We start from the raw sequence: 22,755 nt of genomic DNA, 5'->3' as shown, positions 1-22,755 counted from the left end.
CAGAATGGAATAATGGAACTGGGTGGGAAGGTACTTATCAATACAGCAGCCAGGGCCTTTTGGAAGGATTTGGCAACTTTATGACTCCCAGAACAACAAACCCCTGGTTAATGCAGGATGAGGTTTAATTACTTTCCCCAGTCAGTAAAGGCATGTGTGAAGGCTTTAAATCACCATTAATGTGTACTTTATACATTTTGACAGTAGAACATTTATATACCCAGGAAATGCAATCACTAATCTGTCTTTATCACCCTCTTCTTATAGGTACATATGAATGGTTTCATTTAAATAGATGCATCATCTTTCAGTGCATGGGTGCCAGTTGAAAATTCCCTAAATCCGTGGTGTGATGAATATCTTGTTCATGGTTCACGTTAATATTTTAGCGGTAATGTTTGGTTCTGGGAAGATTAAAGTTTAACTGTAGAAAATGGGATAAATGCAACTAAAGCAACTTAATTACACTTAATAGGTTGGAGCCATGTTGACTTAAGGGGTTAACAACTAGAAAGGTAAGATCCTAAGAAAGTAGGTGGGCTTACCTGGGAAAAAGTTTGGAGGCAGTCTCAGGGGCCGCTGAGTGCAGAGGCAGGCTGTTTAAAAGGCCCCTGTCAGTGCAGTGGGACTTCGTCCTAGTTAAAATAAAACACATAGGTCCTCCAACCCTCACCCCTTACACTCTCCAAAAAGTCCCCATACCCCATCCATGCCACATCATGCTCCCCCCACCCACCCCCATGGCCCCTCATGCTCCCCATGCCAGGCTCTGCCCTTCAACCCACCCCCATATGGTCCCTTGTGGCCCCTATCCCAAGTTATGCCACTTCCACCACCCCCCATGACCCCTCAGGTTCCCAATGCCAAGTTATGGCACCTCCATGCCCATTGACCCATTACACACTGTATATAAGCAATAAACCCTGTAGTGACAGTAGGATGTGTAAAAGAAAGCTTTTTAAAAAGTTATTTATTCTTAACTTTGTACTATTTTTAAAAAAAGTTATTTCACTTAGAAGGCAATAAAAGTATCTATCATCCAGAAACTTGAAAGTATCTTAAACAAAAACCACAAACCCTTGAAGCCACTTAACCTTGTGTAAATAAACTGTGAAATTAACAGCAGAGATCAGAGAGCCTGAGATGTTACTCAACCAATGTTTTCCCTGGGAAGAAGGTATTTAAACAAGCATAATGGATGTCTGGGCTCTCAGCGAAATTACTTTTTTAATATAGTAGAAAGTTAGGAATGAGTTACTTTTATTTAAAACTTTTTTTTATACATCCTACTGTCACTTTAGGGCTCATGGTTCTATAATTTGTATAGGGGATCAATGGGCATGGAAGTGCCATACCTTAGCATTGAGAGTATGAGGGGCCATCAGGTGGGGTGGTGGTTGGAAGTGCAGAGCTTGGCATAAGGGGCCATAGGGGTGAGTGGAAGGGCATAGCTTGGCATAGAGGGCTTGAGAGGCCATTGAAGGATGGATACGAGGCAAAACCTGGCATGGAGGCATGAAGAGGACCTTTTGAATTTACCTTTTAGAAGGTCCCCTCATGCAGACTAGGATTCACAACTTCTCTGAGGGACTGCGAACCTGAAACATGACCTGAACCCATGAAAATTTTGGAGGAGAATGAAACCAACCAGGTCAGGATTTCTGGATGTGGGGTTCTGACAGGGACCAGCCCGCACCTTTAAAAGGCACTCCAGAAAATCAGACCAGGTTGGGAATGGGATCGGCAAACCCAGGGATCAGGACCTGCCCACCATTTTTAAAGTGCTCCCAAGTCACCCCAACTTGACAAAAATCCAGGCCATGGTGTCTACACTACTTGCAAAGTGCAGTCCAGAGACATGTTTTGTTTTGGGTGTTAGCACTAAATTAGTTTAGAAGCATTCGGTGAATCCTGAAAGGCTATGTCATCATGGAAAAGGGTGGAGCTTAAGAAGGTTCTCTGGTTTCAATTTATCTGGGCGAGGGAGTTAGTTGCAGTTTGGACCTGGTGTGAGTTTGAACCATCGTGAGGTCTTTGAGACAGTCTGAGTCAGAGAGGCTTTTGAGGGAATTCAGGGGTTAGACCTTTGAAAGTGAAGAGTTGGACTCCCTCACGAGGGAGACAGAGTTTTAACGACACTTTGTGACTCACAGTGGCCACTGATGTCTGGGCGTATTGCTGAGAAATCCATGGGATCTGTCTTGATCATATCCACCATTTAATGTGCTGTGCAGTGTGTTCAACCACTGTTTGCCTGTTAGTTCATATTTACCTCATGTTAATTCTGAAGGTAGAAAGTATAAGATAGATATTGTAAATTGTTTTACTTTTCTGACTTTGTATAGTAGTTTATTTTGTTTGTTTAAAACCATGGAATATTGTGGCTTTATTCTTCTAGGGGATTTCAAACTTTGTCTACTTTAAACAAAAAGTTATTGATCCCAAACCAAATTGTAGGAATTTCACAATTTTTGATGAGAATTCTCAAAGATTGGTCAAATTTAATTGTCTTTGACTGAGAATAAGCCACATTCTTTTGTCATGCATTTTCTCATTGCAGCACCATTGGATTTTGCGGCCAGGTGGGCTGATGCTTGATGATAGCGCTCCTATCAGGAACCTTACCTACATCGGTAATAACCTATGACCCAGGGAAATGGGTTGAGCTTGGGGAAAATTCAGAGGGTGGACAGATGTCCCACCCTTTTATTATTCTACCCCAAAGTGGAGAATGCCACATACAATGCCATCCTGGTCTAAACAAATCATTTGCAAGGCTCCACCTCAGGAGGTGCCACATGTTTTACACAATCCCTTCCTTACCTTGAGCAGAATTTGGCCTAGGACTTAAAGATGGCACAAAAACAGTATGCGCCTATCTACATCCTAAATTCTGCCCTCTTCCCCACCACATTAGATCTGCTGAGTTTAGAACTGACTAAAACATCAGAATTGTGAGCCCAGTAACTCTGATAAAGTAATTCAAATGTTAGCCTGCCTATTAAAAGTGTATCATTAAAAAATCAGCACAGAAGGGCTCCTGTTATTCCACCAGCACTGTTACTTGCAATATGGACGGGTAGAGAATTGATTCCTGCTTCAGGTTACCTTAACTCTTCACCTGGAACCTAACCTAACATGCTCAAAGGCTGTTTCAACAACTCATCATCTTATTTGTCACTCCATCTAAAATGGAAAGAGAAGGTAGGAAGATGGCACCAGCTGGGTTAGGGACTGGGGCAGCTTTTAAAAATTAGCTCTCCTTATTGGACAAAAGTTCATGTGAGATGTTCTGCTATTTTAGCAAAGAGGTTATTCCTATTCCTTTCATTGGAACTTACCTTACGTCATTTGTAAATGTATTGTAACAAGTTAAAGCAGACCTACTACCCAGTGGTCAATTAGGCACACCGACTAGAGCTTAAAATTAGTGAGGTTTATTTTCCCATGGCAGTTGCATCATCAAGTTCCAGTATAATGATGAACAAGACAGTAACTGGGATTACCATCCAACCTACACCTTCACACTATCGTTTCCTTCCTCTCCATTTTTTGAGTGGATTATTTTGCTGCCTTTTATTCTTACAGGCTGGGAGCACTTCATATTAAAGGCAATTAATGTCAATAATTTCTTAATGCTATACTGTTTTGCCTTGGCCATTCTGATATTTTATATGAATTCCTAAAGTTATATCCCTATCACAAATAAGAGTTCCCAAAAGCCTATGGCTCTCATATCGTCCCTCTCCCACTCTGCTCCAGTATATGTATACTTTATCACATCTTTTAGAATTGTCTCAATCAAAATACTTAACATCCAGGGATCATTCCGAACTGCTATAACTATTGTTTCATAAACAGAAACAAAGAATAGCAATCAATATCTCTACAAGACAGGTCACAATTGTAAGTAAGAGCATATTGAGCAAAACATAAAAGACAATGATCATTGTCCAGTGGAAACGAAGAATGGATACAGGTTAGAGTGAGATGGCAAGGTTTCATGATTAGCAAAGAGAGAAACCACTGTTGCACAGAGCACGAGTTACACTCTCCTAAATATGGGAAAGTGTAATTTGAAAGTATTGCTTGTACTCCTTGTTTGGATTGGTTAAGGGTGCCTGTGCTTGCTGAAGTAATACTTTCTAAAATATTAAGTCGAAAACAAGCAGGCAAATAAGGGGCTATGTGCAAAAATCAATATTGTTTCCACAAACTAGCTGGAATTTCAAAAGGGAGCAAACAAAGCGACCATACTAAATTCTATGTAATGTAGACATGAGCAAAATTGGAAGCTGTAATTTTGCCACCAAACAATTATCTCAGCAAACAGCCTCAGTTTAACTGTAGAGACTCCTCCCATCTATTTTCAGTAAATGAAGCTTGTTTATTAACAAAGCAAAAGCAGGTCCATCTGGTAAAGCTGACATTATTTGGAGGGGAGATAAAATGGGAGCAGTTCAACTAATCATCGTTTGCAAAAGAAGGCAGACAGTTACTGTAAGGGAGGTTCACTGTATGTATGCATCTGCTGGAACTATCTGAGACATTAGACAGATGAATATGTTGAAGTTCATATGACGAATTTTGTCCTGTTCCCCAGTAGCAGATTTTCTGCCATGGTGGTTATACAAGTTACTCAATTTAGACCACACAAGTATGGGAGTTGACATCACAAGGTCCTCAAAGCAGTACAAAGGTAAATAACAAGACTAATCCTTGGCATTAGTGTGAAAAGAGTTATGAGTTAGGACTCTCAAGGAGACAGCTCAGAAGAAACATTAAAAAGGCATGCAAAATGCTTTATTAAGCTAGAAAATTAACTCGGAACAATACTTCCTGTTTACCAAAACAGAAGGACAACAGCACTCAGGTTCAAGACTGTGAATATTAAGTTTAGTACTAACATCAGAAAATATTTAATTTTAGGGGGTGTTCAACAGCTGCAAAAGAAGGATGTTTGAGACCAGAAGATTGGGTTACATTGTAGATAATGCAATGGGAAAACAGTAAGGTTACTATAAGAATCATAGACAGATACAAACCAGAAGGAGGCCATTCAATCCATTCTGTGCTGGCTCTTTGAAAGAGCTATGCAATTAGTCCTACTAACTTATATCAAAATGAGCAGTGGTCTCAACACCAACCCTTGGGAGACACCATAGCACAATTGCCCCCAGACTGAAAATCAACCATTCACAAACACTTTGTTTTCTTCGCAAATTTCATATTCACAAGGTCACTGTCCCTTTAATTCTATGGGCTTCAATGTTGCTAACAAGTCTAAATGCCCTTTTGAAAGTCCATATACATGACATTAACCACAATACCAACATGATCCCTTTCCATTACTTCAAAGAACTCAATCAAGTTAGACAAACCTGATTTGCTTTCACAAATCTGTACTGTTTATCATTTATTAACACATTGGGTGGGATTTTCCAGCCCTGACACTGGTGGGCGTTGTCGCACGCATCAGAGATCATCGCGTGCCCGCCCACCGAAATATCGTGATGGCACACGGTGAGGTTGGGACGCTCGCCCAACGTCACCGCGCGTCATCTTATGCATCAGCCCCCACACGCCGAAGAGAAAATCCGGGCCTTTAACTTTTTTAGCCAATTTAATTTGTCTCCTACCTCCTCCTTTACTGTTACTGTAGCAACATTTTTTTTCATTGAAGACAGATGCAAAGAACTCATTTAGTACCTCAGCCATGCCCTTTACTTCCACAAGACAATCTCCTATTTGGTCCTCAATCAATCCTACCGTCTTTGACTACTCTTACTATTTACACCTTTATTAAATACTTTTGAGTTCCCTTTTATGTTGCCACTAATCTATTCTCACACATCCTCTTTGCCCCTCTATTTTTTTTCCTATATATTTTGTACTCGGTTTGGTTCTCCGCTAAATTATGAACACAACATTTATCACATGCCTTCTTTACCTGTTTGATTTTAATCTCTACATCTTTAATCAACCAGGCAGCTCTAGTTTTGGATGTTTATCCTTCCCCTGTGTGTGTCCTGTGCCCAAACTACTACTTCTTTGAAGGCCTCTCATTGCTCATTTACTGTTTTACCTGCCAGTTTAAGAACTGTATAATTATCGGCAGTGAAAAATTTTCAGGCCTACAGGGAAAGACTGGGAAAGGCTAGGAAATTGTCTTGCAAAGAGCCAGCACAGACATGACTGGCTGAATGGCCTCCTGCTGCGCTATAACCATTTGGGCGGTTTTTAATAGAAGCAACAAGGGTCTTGCTTGCTGGATGCAGAGCCGGCGAGGGCCCCATGTTACCTCTTTTAGGGCGGGCCCGTCATCTTAAGTGCCAGTCAGGCAGTTAACTGGACAGTGGTGGGATTTCATTGGGATCAAGGAACCCGGGAGTTGAAGTCCCACCCGCCGAGAGCTCCTGGCCAATCAGAGAAATTGCATCACTGGGGAGGAGGTGGGTATTGCCGGTACGACACCCACCCGAGGCCTAGCATCATCACTGGATCTCAGTCCGAAGGTGAATGATGAGAGGAGGAGGGGCGTGGGGTAGAGGTTGCAGCGCTCCCCCCACCACTGACCCCCCCCACCACACCCGCCTTCCTGATATCAGATCCTTTGATCAGGCACTGAGTGCCTTTGAGTGCCACATGGATTTGCTTGTCGTGCTCCCTGAACAGTGAACCCCTACCCACCGCTGTGTTAATACCAATGACGGCAGGATGAGGCCCTTCAGTGGCTATTAATTGCCCACTGAAAGGCCTCAATTGGCAACGGCACAGGAAGGCCTTCCTATCATGGACTTCATTGGGATGGAGGCAGGAAAGTAGGGGGTCCCCACCCGCCAGCCTCCTGCCTTATTAAATGCACCTCAACATCCAAGCTTGCCAAGGGAGAGGGCATTAAATTCTGCCCTATCTTTCATTCTAATCCATCAGTAAAGTTAGCCCTCCTTCAGTTCAGGGTTTTTCTTTGTCCATAACCACTCTAATCCTAACATATTTTGATCACTGTTTGCCAAATTCTCTCCCATTGAAATATGCTCCACCTGCCCCATTTCATTCCCCAGAATTAAATCCAGAAGTGCTTATTTCACTCCTTCAAATTTAAAGCAACTGAACAAAGGATATGGCAAGTATGCTGTAGAAATGTTAAGACAGTGAATGGAGCACAATCTATGTTGCTGTAATGATCCACACACATAAGGTGTGAAGTTAAATTAATCTAAATTTTCCCAGTGAACTTGTTGCAATGTGGACACTGATTGAAACTGCTGCAAATTAAGAAATATAAACATTTGCAAAATGGTCTGTATGGAGTTTATGATCAGCAAAAGTGACATTGATTATAAATCTGCTTCAACACATAGATGAGTTTATTTTTCAGAACGATGTACCATCAAACAAGATCTGTCTCTAATACATGTTACTTGATGAATCTGTGGATTGTGCAAATATTGTCAGATGGAAGGAAAGAACTTGAATTGCATCCAAATACAATACAACTGTAGCATTAATGATGAATTTTCCATAATGTAATGCACAAAAAGACATTGAAGTTACAACACAGAAATATGCCATTCAGCCCAATGAATCCAACGATGATGTTTACTTTCCACACAAGCACTGACCTGTATTATACATCATCTATATAAGATGCTTTATCCTAAACAAATAGTCCCACATTATATACATTGGCACTTTGAAAGGAGCAGTATACTTCATTCCTCACTATTTTTGGCCAATTTTCACATCTCTCAGATAGTACATCTATTTCACTTCTAGTCCCTTTCTTTAGGATGCTTGACTGAAATTACTGAATGGTGTTCACACATTGTAAAAATATGTCTACCAACAACCCTCATCGAGCACATCTGTGCAGTGCCATTTAACATCTAAAAGCAATTCATGGTTAACTTCACAAGAATCAATATTTGGTTCTGTACCAGGAGCTTCTGTAGAATCAACAGGGCATTGAAAAGGTTAAATCTTACAGATCTTTCCAGACAACATTTTTAAATCGGACTCCTAATTCAATATCACCTCATAATCAGGAATCAGTCAAAAGAAACAAGTGTCGGCGTACAACAGATTAGCAAGCTCTTGTATTTTGCTGTTTCCTGCCAAGCAAAAAGAAAACCAAAACATCAAATAAGCAACGCACATATTTCTTATAGAGTCCATCATATGAATCAGTTCGTTTTCATGCCTTCTCTAATACTATTCAGTGTTATTGAAGGTTTTGAGCAGCCACAATTTTTACTATAAGAACTGACTGGGAAACAGACCTTATACTAATGCTCATGCATTATGTTTTAGAGTTTGTACTGATCATAAAAATAAATAGATATTATTATAAAAATAAAATACTTGCTTACCAATCCTATCAGCAGTTTTTTTTTTAAAAGAGACTACGCAGTTTTCTATGTAGACCTGGAGAGATCAAACAACATCAGTCAGTGCATAACCAGGATCCAGGCCACACAATGCTGTTAAATTGGATACATGTTCCAGGTCACAGCAGCCAAACTCTTTGTGACATTCACAAAGAACTCATCCTCTTGGGAGACAAGTAAACAAAGTTACTTGTTAATCAAGTTACTTTTGCCTTTGCTACATGCTAATTAATTATAGATGAATCTTCAGTGTGGCTGAATTCCATCCATCTTTCTGAAACTGCCATCAGCATGTGAGCATGCTCAACATGGTATAGCCGATGAGACATTTCAAGCACTTTTAAGACTGCTTTAAAACAGCTGTAAATAGACTGCCATGGGTTTTCCGGTTCTTTAGTCACCAATTAACCTTCAACTTTACCAGATGAAAAGAAATTAAAGTGAGCCAACGGTCTCTTTCCTTTCTGCTGTAATATATTATTAGCTTACATAAATTTGGCTCTATAGTTTCAGAGCATTTTAGCGCCAAATGTTACTCTGATTTGAATGTTTTGCCTTCAATGAAATGCATTCATATAAATAGCCCATAAATCAAGCTGAGATGCTTCAGCTCCAGAATCACACATAGAAGCATCACAGCACCCAAAATATGATGTGTCATTGTCACCACAATGCCCCTTCCACCATAATGGGTTTGACATTCCAGGCAGTAAGTAAATTTAAGGACCTTCAATATTGGCCTTCTTTTAAGTTGGATTTTAGGACCCAGTTGCTGGCATTTCTGCTTATGGAAATCAGGGCAGAATTTTACGGCCCTGTCGCGGTGGGGACAGAGCCATAAAATGCGACGAGCCATTCAAAAGTCCATTGACTTCGGGGGACCGGAAAATCCCGCCGGCGTAAAATTCCGCCCCAGGTTTGACAGCATAAATGCCAGGAGCAGACTCGCAGATGTCATATTCCTGAAATCCAACTTCAAAATACAGTACAACTATGGATAAAAGTGCATGCTAGGGTATGAAGGTTCCTCCAGTAACTCAATGTGTTACTAGTACAGCCACACACACACAACATATGCGCAGTGTTGCGCAGAATCTCGGAGAAAACTATAAAACCTAATGTCCATGGAAAGGTTAATAACGACAGCACAAGAGAAGCAGCATATTTACCTCACAACAGCTGGGTAAGAGTGCTACCTGCATAAGCGATTCAACCCCTCTCCCAGGGGACTAGGTTCAATTTGAAATTGCTGTTCTGGGGAAAAAAACAGCTTCTGCAACATTTACAAACCACCTTGTTACCAAAGCAGTCCATGGATATGATATTTCTCACGGTAGAGTATGACGCTTGTGCTGTATACCATAACAAGAACAAACACAGCCAGAATTCTAATCGGGCTACCTACACAACTTTAAACTATATAATTTGCACCCATGGATTCTTTAGAAGCAAGAAATCAAGAGATAAGCTCTTACACTCCACTGGAGAGAGCATAAATAAATGCGATGTTACTAAAATGCATCAATTGCAGTTGTCATGTAAACAGAGTGCCGGAGGCTCACTAGCATGGGAATAGGCGTCACATAGCATCCTCACATCACAAGTTTCCATAGGCAACATCAGACAAGGGACCACTTTAAAATGTATGTGAAAACAGAAAGTTAGATGTATGAAATCCCATAATAGGTTCTCACCATTTGTTACTTGTGGTTGGAAAATTCACTGCTGTGAATGGAAATACCTTTCCTGCTTTCAAAATTAGGTTTCTTTTTCAAGCTTCATCTATAAAAGTTCTTTTCTGGAGCAAAGTGCTAAGATAGTGGTCCATATTTTTGCAGAGTCAGGAAGACTCCGCAGACCTATAAAAATGGCAGGCGAGTCCCAAATCAGGAAGCTTCCACACCACCTCCTATTTCCGACGGATCCAATTTTTGCTGGTAGGGAAAGGGGGTGAGGCTTGATTCACACAGGAGGGAAATCCAAACTCAGCAGAGCCATCTGAACCGCCTTTATCTGCAGTGTGACGGGGGGGGTGGAGGGGGTCACAAATTGATGGAGTAGACATAAACACTCTTGAAGGGCAGATAAGGTCTGCATAACTGTCATGATCTGAAGTTTCTTTTAAATACCCTGCTCTTTAAACTTAAAAAGAGCAGGCTGAAGTTCTCAATGTGAGTTAAAAAAAATAAGCCCTCTGCTGGACTGCTTTGATTGGCAGACGTAGGTTAGAAAAGAAAACATTAGCAGCTAGTCGTGCAGTTTCAATAGAGCTCTTTGTTGACATTTCCCCAAGGGTTGTCATTATGTCATTATGAATGCTTAACTGAGTTTCAAGAGCTACATTTATCTCAGCAGGGGCTTCTAAGTTCACAGTTTGATTGACAAAGATAAAGAGTTCTCTAAAGGGTTAGCAGCCTTTGATGTGGTGCCTGAATCAAAGTTTTATTCTTGTTTTTACAAGAGATTGGCCACTTGAGATTTAAAAGCTTTGAATGGGCATTAAGAATGGAAATTTTATTTTCCACTTTTAAGTGTATAGAAGTGAGAGCTGTTAGAAGATCTTTTTTTGATCTTCGTATGGCTCCTGAGGTCTGCCCAACGATGAGTGGCTATGTAGTTGGCAAGGAGGGTATGAGGAGTCATGGAAACGGGTGGGGGGTATGAGCTGGCAATGAATTGGCATGGAAGGTTTCAGGGTCATGGGAGGGTAGCTGGGGCATGAGTTGGCAAGGAGGATGTGAGGAGGCATGAGGGGGGTGGGTGGGAAGGTGAGAGCTCGAGGACCAAACAGCTTCTAAAACAACTAGGATGAAGTCCCAGAGAATCAATGCAGGCCTCCTAACGAATCTGCCTGGGCACTCACTCGCCCCCGTGGTCACCTACACTTCGATTCTGGGGTCGGCAGGCCAGACTCTATCCCTCACCAATCCCCTGGAGCGAAAATCACTGGGTTCGGCAAGTCAGGAAATTTCCCAACTCAAGCTACCCACCTTGGTAGCCAAAATCTACCCAGTTTCACAGTATGGGCTGTAGATATACTGCTCCAAGCAACTTCTGATTCTTTTTTCTTAGCAGATGATATTGTCTGCCCAGCATTGAAGAAGGAACATTAGAGGGGTGGGGGTGGGGGTGGGGGGGGGGGGGGGGGGGGGTCACGCCTAGGCAGTTCCTGGCGCCTCCCATCAAAACTGGCAGTGTCTTTTAAAACACGTCACACACTTGTCCTCTCGCTGCAGAACAATCAGGCCACAAAGACAAAGAAAGTGATTCAATTACAAAGGGAAAAGGGGGAACTTCACAAATAAAGGAAAAACAAAACCATTTCCTTCAAATTGCCAATGTTAAATAACGTTATATTTGGTAATTACATAACGTATACTTAGATAAACTACACTGATTAAAAATGAGTTCCAGTTATTATTTTTGGCCGAGGAATACTATTGGAGGGAATTCGATAACCTTGATGGAAGCATGATTTTATTTGTTGCCATATTATGTTATGCAATATTATTAATCAATCCATTAATTAGATCCCATTCAGTTTTGTACTGAGGGCTGACAGGATTTCCATTGATGCATTTGTTAGAACAGAAATTGAAGGTTATATGTTTCTAGGCTGCCTCTGCACATTTGTAGCAACAAACTGAATACCCTGCCTTGCCACCACAGTAAATTATTTTCCTAAGATAAAAGCAAAATACTGCGGATGCTGGAAATCTGAAACAAAAAAAAAATTGCTGGAAAAACTCAGCAGGACTGTTCTCATGAAGTGTCATACGGACTCGAAACATTAACTCTATCTTCCTCTCCACAAATGCTGTCAGACCTGCTGAGTTTTTCCAGGAATTTTTGTTTTTGTTTCAAATTAATTTCCTGGATTGTTTCATGCTGCAAAGTTTACTGCCATGGTTCCCATCAACCTGCTGTGAGCATCCTTCCGCATCATTTAGATTAATTGTTTGTGCACAGAAGCATTGCTATGAACGTTCCTTGATAAGCATTTTTTTTGGACTAATGCGAAAGTGTTGCCTTTGTCAGGGAAACTGTATGAAGTTTCTGAGAATGTGATGGAGCTTTATAGATGCAACTTCTTTCATGTCTGTGGAAGATCATATTTGAATTCTAGAAAAATGACAATAAACATTTGAAAGTACCACCCAGAACAGTCCCCAGAATTTTTTGCAATTAACTTTATAGACAAAGCACATGTTTTCAGGAATGCAATAGTGCAAGTTCATGAACAGTATAATGGCCCGGTTGGTATTCATAGCAGTTGATCTCAATTAGAATTCAAGCATGAGAAATATAATGACCTTTTGACACTTGGCACGGATCTCTATACAGTGACACCAACAGAAGTGCAGGTGTGTTGCTGCATTAATGGCAGTCCCTTCATCACAAAGTCAGAAGTGGAGCTTCTGTGAAGAAGTATCACCTGACTTATTAATTTTAGTCATGATGCTGGCTTGTGAAATGTTAACATGAAAATCTCTCCAGCTGTTCCTCCAGCTGAAACGTGTAACTTTCGACAGTTCTAAGGAAAGATATGCGAGTGATATATCTCACACACACAGACACACACACACATACAAGTACATAAATACAGATAAAATAAAAGCAAATTACTGTGGATGCTGGGGGATCTGAAATAAAAACAGAAAGAACTGGACAAACTCAGCAGATCTGGCAACATCTGTGGAGAGAGAAACAGAGTTAACGCTGAGTCCAATATGACTCTTCTTCCAAGAGCGTCGCTGGCTAGGCCAGCTTTTATTGCCCATCCCTAACTGCCCTTGAGAAGGTGGTGGTGAGCTGCCTTCTTGAACCACTGCAGCCCATGTGATGTAGGTACACCCACAGTGCTGTTAAGGAGGGAGTTCCAGGATTTTGACCCAGCGACAGTAAAGGAACGGTGATATATTTCCAAGTCAGGATGGGGAGTGACTTGGAGGAGAAATTCCAGGCAGTGGTGTTCCCATGTATATGCTGCCTTTGTCCTTCTAGATGGTAGCAGTCATGGATTTGGAAGTTACTGTTTAAGGACCCTTGGTGAGTTCTTGCAGTGCATCTTGTAGATGGTACACAGTGCTGCCACTGTGCGTTGGTGGTGGAGGGAGTGAATGTTTGTGGATGTGGTGCCAATCAAGCGGCCTGCTTTGTCCTGGATTGTGTCAAGTTTCTTGAATATTGTTGGAGCTGCACTCATCCAGGCAAGTGGAGAGTATTCCATCACACTCCTGACTTGTGCCTTGTAGATGGCTTTGGGGAGTCAAGACATGAGGAAAGTCTACTCACTGTAGAATTCCTAGCCTCTGACCTGCTTTTGCAGCCACAGTATTTATATGGCTAGTCTAGTTCAGTTTCTGGTCAATGCTAGCCCCCAGGATGTTGATAGTGGAGGATTCAGCAATGGTAATGCCATTGAATGTCAAGGGGCAGCAGTTAGTTTCTCTCTTGTTGGAGATGGTCATTGCCTGGCACTTGTTCGGCACAAATGTTACTTGCCATTTGTCAGCCCATGCCTGGATATCAATGGTAATGCCATTGAGTGTCAAGGGGCAGCAGTTAGTTTCTCTCTTGTTGGAGATGGTCATTGCCTGGCACTTGTTCGGCACAAATGTTACTTGCCATTTGTCAGCCCATGCCTGGATATTGCTGCATTTGGACATGGACTGCTTCAGTATCTGAGGAGTTGCGAATGGTGCTGATCATTGTGCAACCATCAGCAAACATCCCCACTTCTGACCTTATGACGGAAGAAAGGTCATTGATGAAGCAGTTGAATATGGTTGGGCCTAGGAAACTACCCTATGGGACTCCTGCAGCGATGTCCTGGGTCTGAAATGATTAACCTCCAACAACCACAACCAACTTCCTTTGTGATAGATATGACTCCAACCAGTGGAAATTCCCATCAACTCCAGTTTTGCTAGGGCTCCTTGATGCCACACTCGGTCAAATGCTGTCTTGATGTCAAGGGCTATCACCCTCACCTCACCTCTGGAGTTTAGCTCTTCTGCCTATGTTTGAACCAAGGCTATAATGAGGTCAGGAGCTGAGTGGCCCTGGCAGATCCCAAACTAAGCATCAGTGAACAGGTTATTGCTAAGTGCATGCCACTTGATAGCGCTTTTGATTACCCCTTCCATCACTTTACTAGTGATTGAAAGTGGACTGGTGGGGCGATAATTGGCCAGGTTGGATTTGTCCTGCTTTTTGTGTACAGGACATACCTGGGCAATTTTCCACATTGTCGGGTAGATGCCAGTGTTGTAGCTGTACTGGAACAGCTTGGCTAGGGGTGCAGCAAGTTCTGGAGCATAAGTCTTCAGTGTAAACTGCTGGAATATTGTCAGGACCCATAGCCTTTTCAGTATGCAGTGCCTTCAGCTGTTTCTTGATATCACGTGGAGTGAATCGAATTGGCTGAAGACTGGCATCTGTGATACTAGGGACCTCCAGAGGAGGCCAAGATAAGTCATCCACTTGGCATTTTGGCTGAAGATCATTGCAAATACTTCAGCCTTATCTTTTGCACTGATATGCTGGGCTCCCCCATCATTGAGGATAGGGATATTTGTGGAGACTCCTCTTCCAGTGAGTTGTTTAACTGTCCACCTCCATTCGTGACTGGCTGTGGCAGGACTGCAGAGCTTTGATTTGATCCGTTGGTTGTGGAATCGCTTACCTCTGTCTAGCACTTGCTGCTTATGCTGTTTGGCACACAATCAGTCCCGTGTTGTAGCTTCACCAGGCTGACACCTCATTTTTAGGTATGCCTGGTGCTTCTCCTGGCATGCCCTTCTGCACTCTTCATTGAACTATTGAATTAAGTGTGCAAGTTTCTGCAATTTATTATATGGTTAGTACATACTGCAGCTAGAGTATAGTCATGGCAGAGGAAGTGGATATTCAGTCCAGTAGCAGAGGCACTAATCAAGCAAACTGCACTGTCTTGAATTATGTAAAGATTCTTCTGTCTAGGTAAATGGTGGTAATTCTGCAGGTTTCTGACTCCAGTCTTGTAGATGATCAAAATGCTTTGGAAAGTCAGAAGGTGAGCTGCTTGTTACAACATATCCAACCTTTTGCCTGTGCTGTTAGCCATGTTGCTAATGTGGCTAGTCCAGTTAAGCTTTTGGTCAAAGGCGATCCTGAGATGTTGCAGGTGAGGGGATCATCAAAGCTTGTGCCATTCAACATTGGGGTAAGGTACTTAAAGTTTTTTTTTATTCACCTGTCAATACTTTATGCGACATGACTTTCACCTGTGACTTATCTGCCCAAATATGTATGATAGCATATATCATGAGAGAAGCTGTGAATGAGGCTGAACACTATCAGCAAACAGCTCCATTTCTGACTTTGTGATGGAAGGACTACCATTAATGCAACAACACACCTGCACTTCTATTGGTGTCACTGGATAGAGATCTGTGCCAAGTGTCAAAAGGTCATTACATTCCTCATCAAAATGGATTGTCATGCTTGCATTCTAATTGAGATCAACTGCTATGAATACCTCAACAGGGCCATTATACTGTTCATGAGCTTGCACTATTGCATTCCAGAAACCAGGTGCTTTGCCCACAAAGTTATTGCAAAAAGAATTCTGGGGACATTTCTGGGTACGTTTTCGAAATGTTTATCATCATTTTTCTAGAATTCAAACAAGATCTTCCACAGACAGGAAAGAAGTTGCATCTCTCAAGGTCCATCACATTCTCAGAAATATTCCAAACATTAGTTTTGAAAGCAGTCACCACTCAGTGGGTAAACTTTTTAGGAGGCATAAAAGTCTCACAAAGAGTAATGAGATAATCACTAGTTAATCTACTTTACTAGACCTCGTGAAGGAAATAATGTTGGGTCAGAATACCATTCTGTATTTTAATGTGCACAAACTAGCTGCCACGTTTCAGCACAAAACAACAATGATTACATTTCAAAGATTTAAGACGTCCTGAAGATGTGAAAGAGACTATGGGTGGAAACATTCACTCCCGTTGGCAGCGGGTGTGTTTGGCGGCATGAGCGGACAATATGGCGAGAAGGCCAAAAATCAGTTTCATGATGTTGTGAAACCAGTTTGTAATCATCTGCTCCGCTGTCAATGGCGGGCCTCATTTCCCGCTGTCGAACGTCGGGAACATCATTATAATACATCTGCATATTATAAAAGCCCAGCTCACCGGAATCATCCCCCCATGCTGGATCATCCGAACACAAAGTCGACGTGTTCCACAATTGCACATAAGCAACGTGTACCTGGCGGGCTGCACTTTGCTCAGGACTTCAAGGTTTGTTTGCCTACCTTGCTTTGGGCAGCACTCACAGTCATAAGCGCCAGGCTTCGCAGATACTAACACATTAATTTGAGGGGGGATCATGGGCAGGTCTCTACCTACCAGGCCAGCCATAAGGCAGGGGTGGCTTTTCCTCGGCCACAGGGCTAGGGATTGCTTGGAGAAGGGGGAGAAAGGGGAGAAGCATTCGCAGGCAAAGAAAGAGGCTGCAGGGCAAAAGCTGAACTGGGTAAGGGGGGATATCCCAGGGTGTGTGTGGGGGCACAAGTTTATCTGAGCAAATGGCCTCAAGATGGCGAGGGCTGAGGAAGCAGTCTCCAGAGGAGATGAGGCCAGATGGAGATGTGAGGGTGTGTGTGAGAGAGTGAGTGGTGATGTCCCTTGAGCTGGCAGTGGGTGAGATGCCAGTGAATGTGTGATGGGCTTGAGTGTGTGAGTTCAGAGTGATGAGATGGTTGCCTTACCCTGGCAGCATGGATGCAATCATCCTCTTTCTGCATTGGATGGCCAACCTATTCTGTGCAGCATTGGCACTGATCACCACTGCCATTGTCTACCAAGCCAAGTGGTGAGATTGCTGGACCTCCTGCAGCTAGAGCAGAGGTAGGGGACATCACAGCAGGCCTCCACAGCATCCATAAGGTGCTCCAGGGACATGTCACTGAATCAGGGGTCTGCAGTCTTCTTGCCTTTCAGGGCCACGTCTGTGCAGCAGTCCTGGGCTGGAAGCACTGAGAAGCATGCGTGTGGCTTTACTTTAAATATGTCACCTGGTATGAGGAAGAGACGAGAGCAAATGAGAGCATGCCCGCCATCGAAATGGCATGTTTTTTTTAATTCATTCACGGAATGTGGGCTTCGCTGGCATTTATTGCCCATCCCTAGTTGCCCTTGAGAAGGTGGAGCTACCTTTTTGAACTGCTGCAGTCCATGTGGTGTAGGTACACCAAAGTGCTGTTAGGGTGGGAGTTTCAGGATTTTGACCCAGCGACAGTGAAGGAACGTCAATATATTTTCAAATCAGAATGGTGAGTGACTTGGAGGGGAACTTCCAAGTGGTGGTGTTCCCATCTATCTGCTGCCCTTGTCCTACTGGACGTGGGTTTGGCAGGTGCTGTCTCAGGAGCCTTGGCGAATTCCTGCAGTACATCTTGGAGTTGGCACACACTGCTGCCGCTGTGTTTCCTGGGAATGCATGATTAATGAGGCGGGATTGGGATGATACAGTGTGAAAAGCCGCCTTTGTGGCCAGCGGGTAAAACGTTCTTTTTCCCGCCCACTACTGCATTTAGCGCAAATCTGGGATGACTCCGCCCAATAAAAATGTCCTTTTTCCTTTGAGATTAATTAATTGCTTCTAGTTACATTCAGAAGTCATCTAGAGATTATTCTCCAGTATGGGAGTTTCTGTTATACTGGCAGCTTTCCCTTCTCCTATTTAAGTACTAATTTTATTTTTAAAATGTCATACAGAACTTGTGACAACATATGTTTGAAGAATACATATATTTCCAATGACACTACTCAGGCAGGAGAATCAGGATTACACTCTGGTTTAGAACAACAGTGGTGTTATGCTACTTAATGCACAATTATTCAGTTCCTAATTGGAATTGTGATTAAAATGGCCTGTACCTTTTAAGGCCAGAAAGTCTAATTGCTTTTAACTCCCTCGAGTCTAGACTTTCACCTACAATCTATAGAATTTTAAAATCCAAACTTTCCACTAATTACTACTTCTAGATTGAGAAATCTAAGTGCAGGATCAATAAAATAAAAATAACATCTGATATAGTGTTTTACACAAGCCAGCAAAAAGCAGCTTCAATAAGTGGGAGCATTGTACAGGCAGGATTTTCCCATTCAATTAACCCACAGGAAACTGATAAGAGTTATGACAGCAATTATTTATTTAATGGACTGAGCACTGATACTCTTTTTTCCTGATAGTTATTTGATATCCAGCCAACGTTGCTTCAACTAACGTCAATAACTGCAGATTAACTAGTCATTTATCTTATGTGCCCCTTGTGTGACCTTGTTATGCATCAATTGGTTGTGACACCTTTTCTACCTAACAACAATGACTATGCTTCAAACAATCATTCATCAATGTGACTGTAAGAAGGGGCTCCAGCTCCTGATTGTGGTACCATGGCACTTATTGCTGGATACTTGTGTCTAGATCAAAAACAGAATTACCTGGAAAAACTCAGCAGGTCTGGCAGCATCGGTGGAGAAGAAATCAGTTAACGTTTCGAGCCTTCATGGCCCTTCGGCAGAACTGAAGCATAGTTAGAAGAAAGGAGAAATATAAATTGGTTTAAGGTGGGTGGGGGGGGTGGGGGTGGGGGGAGAGAGAGACATTGAGGGTGTGGTGATTGTGGAGATGAGCAGATAATCAAAAGATGTCACAGACAAAAGGGTCAAAGAGGTGTTTTGTCTGAGAAAAGTGCTAATTAAGAATGGAAGACAGGATATTCAAAGTACAGCTCTAGTGGGGGTGGGGTGGAAAGGCTAACAAGGTTTTAGTTTTAGATTTAAAAATAATGGAAATAGGTGGGGAAAGAAGAATCTATATAAATTATGGGGGGGGGGGAAGAAACGGGGTGGGGATGGGGGGAGAGGGAGTTTAAGATCTAAAGTTGTTGAATTCAATATTCAGCCCGGAAGGCTGTAAAGTGCCTAGTCGGAAGATGAGGTGCTGTTCCTCCAGTTTGCGTTGGGCTTCACTGGAACAATGCAGCAAGCCAAGGACAGACATGTGGGCAAGAGAACAGGGTGGAGTGTTAAAATGGCAAGCGACAGGGAGGTTTGGGTCTTTCTTGCGGACAGACCGCAGGTGTTCCGCAAAACGGTCGCCCAGTTTGCGTTTGGTCTCTCCAATGTAGAGGAGACCGCATTGGGAGCAACGAATGCAGTAGACTAAGTTAGGGGAAATGCAAGTGAAATGCTGCTTCACTTGAAAGGCGTGTTTGGGCCCTTGGACGGTGAGGAGAGAGGAAGTGAAGGGGCAGGTGTTGCATCTTCTGCGTGGGCATGGGGAGGTGCCATAAGTGGGGGTTGAGGAGTAGGGGGTGATGGAGGAGTGGACCAGGGTGTCCCGGAGGGAACGATCCCTACGGAATGCCGTCAGGGGGGGTGAAGGGAAGATGTGTTTGGTGGTGGCATCATGCTGGAGTTGGCGGAAATGGCGGAGGATGATCCTTTGAATGCGGAGGCTGGTGGGGTGATAAGTGAGGACAAGGGGGACCCTATCATGTTTCTGGGAAGGAGGAGAAGGCGTGAGGGAGGATGCGCGGGATATGGGCCGGACACGGTTGAGGGCCCTGTCAACGACCGTGGATGGAAAACCTCGGTTAAGGAAGAAGGAGGACATGTTAGAGGAGCTGTTTTTGAAGGTAGCGTCATCAGAACAGATGCAACGGAGGCGAAGGAACTGAGAGAATGGGATGGAGTCTTTACAAGAAGCGGGGTGTGAGGAGCTGTAGTCGAGGTAGCTGTGGGAGTCGGTAGGCTTGTAATGGATATTGGTGGACAGTCTATCATCAGAAATTGAGACAGAGAGGTCAAGGAAGGGAAGAGAAGTGTCAGAGATGGACCATGTGAAGATGATGGAGGGGTGGAGATTGGAAGCAAAATTAATAAATTTTTCCAGGTCCCGACGAGAGCATGAAGCAGCACCGAAGTAATCATCGATGTACCGGAGAAAGAGTTGTGGGAGGGGGCCGGAGTAGGACTGGAACAAGGAATGTTCCACATACCCCATAAAGAGACAGGCATAGCTGGGGCCCATGCGGGTACCCATAGCCACACCTTTTATTTGGAGGAAGTGAGAGGAGTTAAAGGAGAAATTGTTCAGTGTGAGAACAAGTTCAGCCAGACGGAGGAGAGTAGTGGTGGATGGGGATTGTTGGGGCCTCTGTTCAAGGAAGAAGCTAAGGGCCCTCAGACCATCCTGGTGGGGGATGGAGGTGTAGAGGGATTGGACATCCATGGTGAGGAGGAAGCAGTTGGGGCCAGGGAACTGGAAATTGTTGATGTGACGTAAGGTGTCAGAGGAATCACGGATGTAGGTGGGAAGGGACTGGACAAGGGGAGAGAGAAGGGAGTCAAGATAACGAGAAATGAGTTCCGTGGGGCAGGAACAGGCTGACACGATCGGTCTGCCAGGACAGTTCTGTTTGTGGATTTTGGGTAGGAGGTAGAAGCGGGCCGTCCGAGGTTGGGCGACTATCAAGTTGGAAGCTGTGGGAGGAAGATCTCCAGAGGAGATGAGGTCAGTGACAGTCCTGGAAACAATGGCTTGATGTTCTGTGGTGGGGTCATGGTCCAGGGAGAGGTAGGAGGAAATGTCTGCGAGTTGACGCTCAGCCTCCGCGAGGTAGAGGTCAATGCGCCAGACAACAACAGTACCACCCTTGTCAGCGGGTTTGATGACAATGTTGGGGTTGGACCTGAGAGAACGGAGTGCAGTGAGTTCAGAGAGAGACAGATTAGAATGGGTGAGAGGAGCAGAGAAATTGAGACGGCTAATGTCACGCCGACAGTTCTCAATGAAAAGATCAAGAGAAGGTAAGAATCCAGAGGGAGGGGTCCAAGTGGAGGGAGAATATTGGAGGTGGGTAAAAGGATCCGTTGAACGGGGAGAGGACTCCTGCCCAAAGAAGTGAGCACGGAGACGAAGACGGCGGAAGAAGAGTTCAGCATCATGCCGAGCCCGAAATTCATTGAGATGAGGGCGTAAGGGTATGAAACTAAGTCCTTTGCTGAGCACTGAACGTTCAGCATCGGAGAGGGGAAGGTCAGGGCGTATAGTGAATACGCGGCTGGGGCTGGGATTGGAAGATGGGGTGAGGACGGAGGGACAAGCAGGGGTGGAGGGTCCCAGATGGGTGTTGGAGTCGATGAGTTGTTGGAGCTTGCGTTCCTTAGCACTTGAGAGAAAGAGAAAAAGTTTCTTGTTGAGGCGACGGATGAGGCGAAGAATAAAATGAAACTGGGGGCACGCGCAGCTTTGAAAAAGGGTGCGGCGGTGCTGCTGGAGGGAGAGGTCGAGTGTGTTCATATGGCGGCGCATGGCACTTAGTGTGGATCTCAGAATGCGACGGGAACAGCAGTCCGAGAAACGTTTTATGTCCCGGAGATACCTGTAATCCTGGGTGGGTTCGAAACAAGAGGGATGGAATTTCAGTTGAAATCCACGTGGGGTGAGTCGGAGACGGAGACAGTCACTGAGAAAGGAGATATGGCTGTGAAAGCGGGTTTTAGTAAACACCTTGTCAAACACCAGGAGAGAAATGGAAAGCAATGAAGGTGAGCAGGGCAGAAGAGACAGTCGGAAATCCTGTCGGAGGACAGAACCGTACTTCTTCAAAGAGGGCATTTCTTCAAGAGGCGTGGCAGTCAATTAAACACAAAGATAAAAACAAAAAGCTAAAAGCTACTGCGGATGCTGGAAATCCAAAACAAAAACAGAATTACCTGGAAAAACTCAGCAGGTCTGGCAGCATCGGCGGAGAAGAAATCAGTTAACGTTTCGAGCCTTCATGGCCCTTCGGCAGAACTGAAGCATAGTTAGAAGAAGGGAGAAATATAAATTGGTTTAAGGTAGGTTGGGGTGGGGGGGGGGGGGGGGGGGGGGGGTGCGGGAGAGAGAGACAGATGTTGGATGGGAGCAGGATTGATCTTAACAATAACGCCTTCCACAGTCCAATAGCCTGTGGGCATGTTCTAGATTGGTTCAGTGGTAGCATTCTCACCTCTTCAATCAGAAAGTTGTGGAATTCAAGGCCAGCTCCAGGATTTCAGCAGCTAATTGAGTCTGGCACTTAGTGTAGTACAGAGAGACATCTGCATTGTTTGGGATGCCAACTCTTTGATGTGGCCTAACTACTTATTCAGATGGACATAAAAGGTGTCACATGACATTATTCAAAGACGAGGAAAAGAATTCTGATAATTTTCTGGCCAACATTTGTCATTCAAACAATATCGCCAACACAAATTACCATAGATCATGGCGTATAAGTCGTATAAGGCGGATAAGATTACTCATT

General features: G+C 43.6%; 1 protein-coding gene across 9 annotated transcripts in view; it reads right to left on the bottom strand.

Annotated features, from left to right (window-relative positions):
- tmem45a (transmembrane protein 45a) overlaps positions 1–22,755 on the bottom strand; it is a 111,642-nt gene that overhangs the window by 78,889 nt on the left and 9,998 nt on the right. For 6 of the 9 annotated variants that reach the window (XM_078560092.1, XM_078560090.1, XM_078560099.1 and 3 more), the window contains exon 2: positions 8,373–8,427. The exons of 1 other annotated variant lie outside the window; for it this stretch is intronic. The gene's annotated coding sequence lies outside the window, so the exon portion shown is untranslated. Of the gene's footprint in view, positions 1–8,037; positions 8,115–8,372; positions 8,428–22,755 lie in introns of all 9 variants that reach the window. 2 more of the 9 variants (XM_078560093.1, XM_078560097.1) reach the window with 1 other exon arrangement.

The sequence above is a fragment of the Cetorhinus maximus genome, chromosome 16 (genome assembly GCF_964194155.1).
Source record: "Cetorhinus maximus chromosome 16, sCetMax3.hap1.1, whole genome shotgun sequence".
In the NCBI taxonomy this organism is placed as follows: domain Eukaryota; kingdom Metazoa; phylum Chordata; class Chondrichthyes; order Lamniformes; family Cetorhinidae; genus Cetorhinus; species Cetorhinus maximus.
The sequence above is the reverse complement of the archived record's forward strand: the minus strand, read 5'-3'. Positions and strand labels throughout refer to the sequence as shown.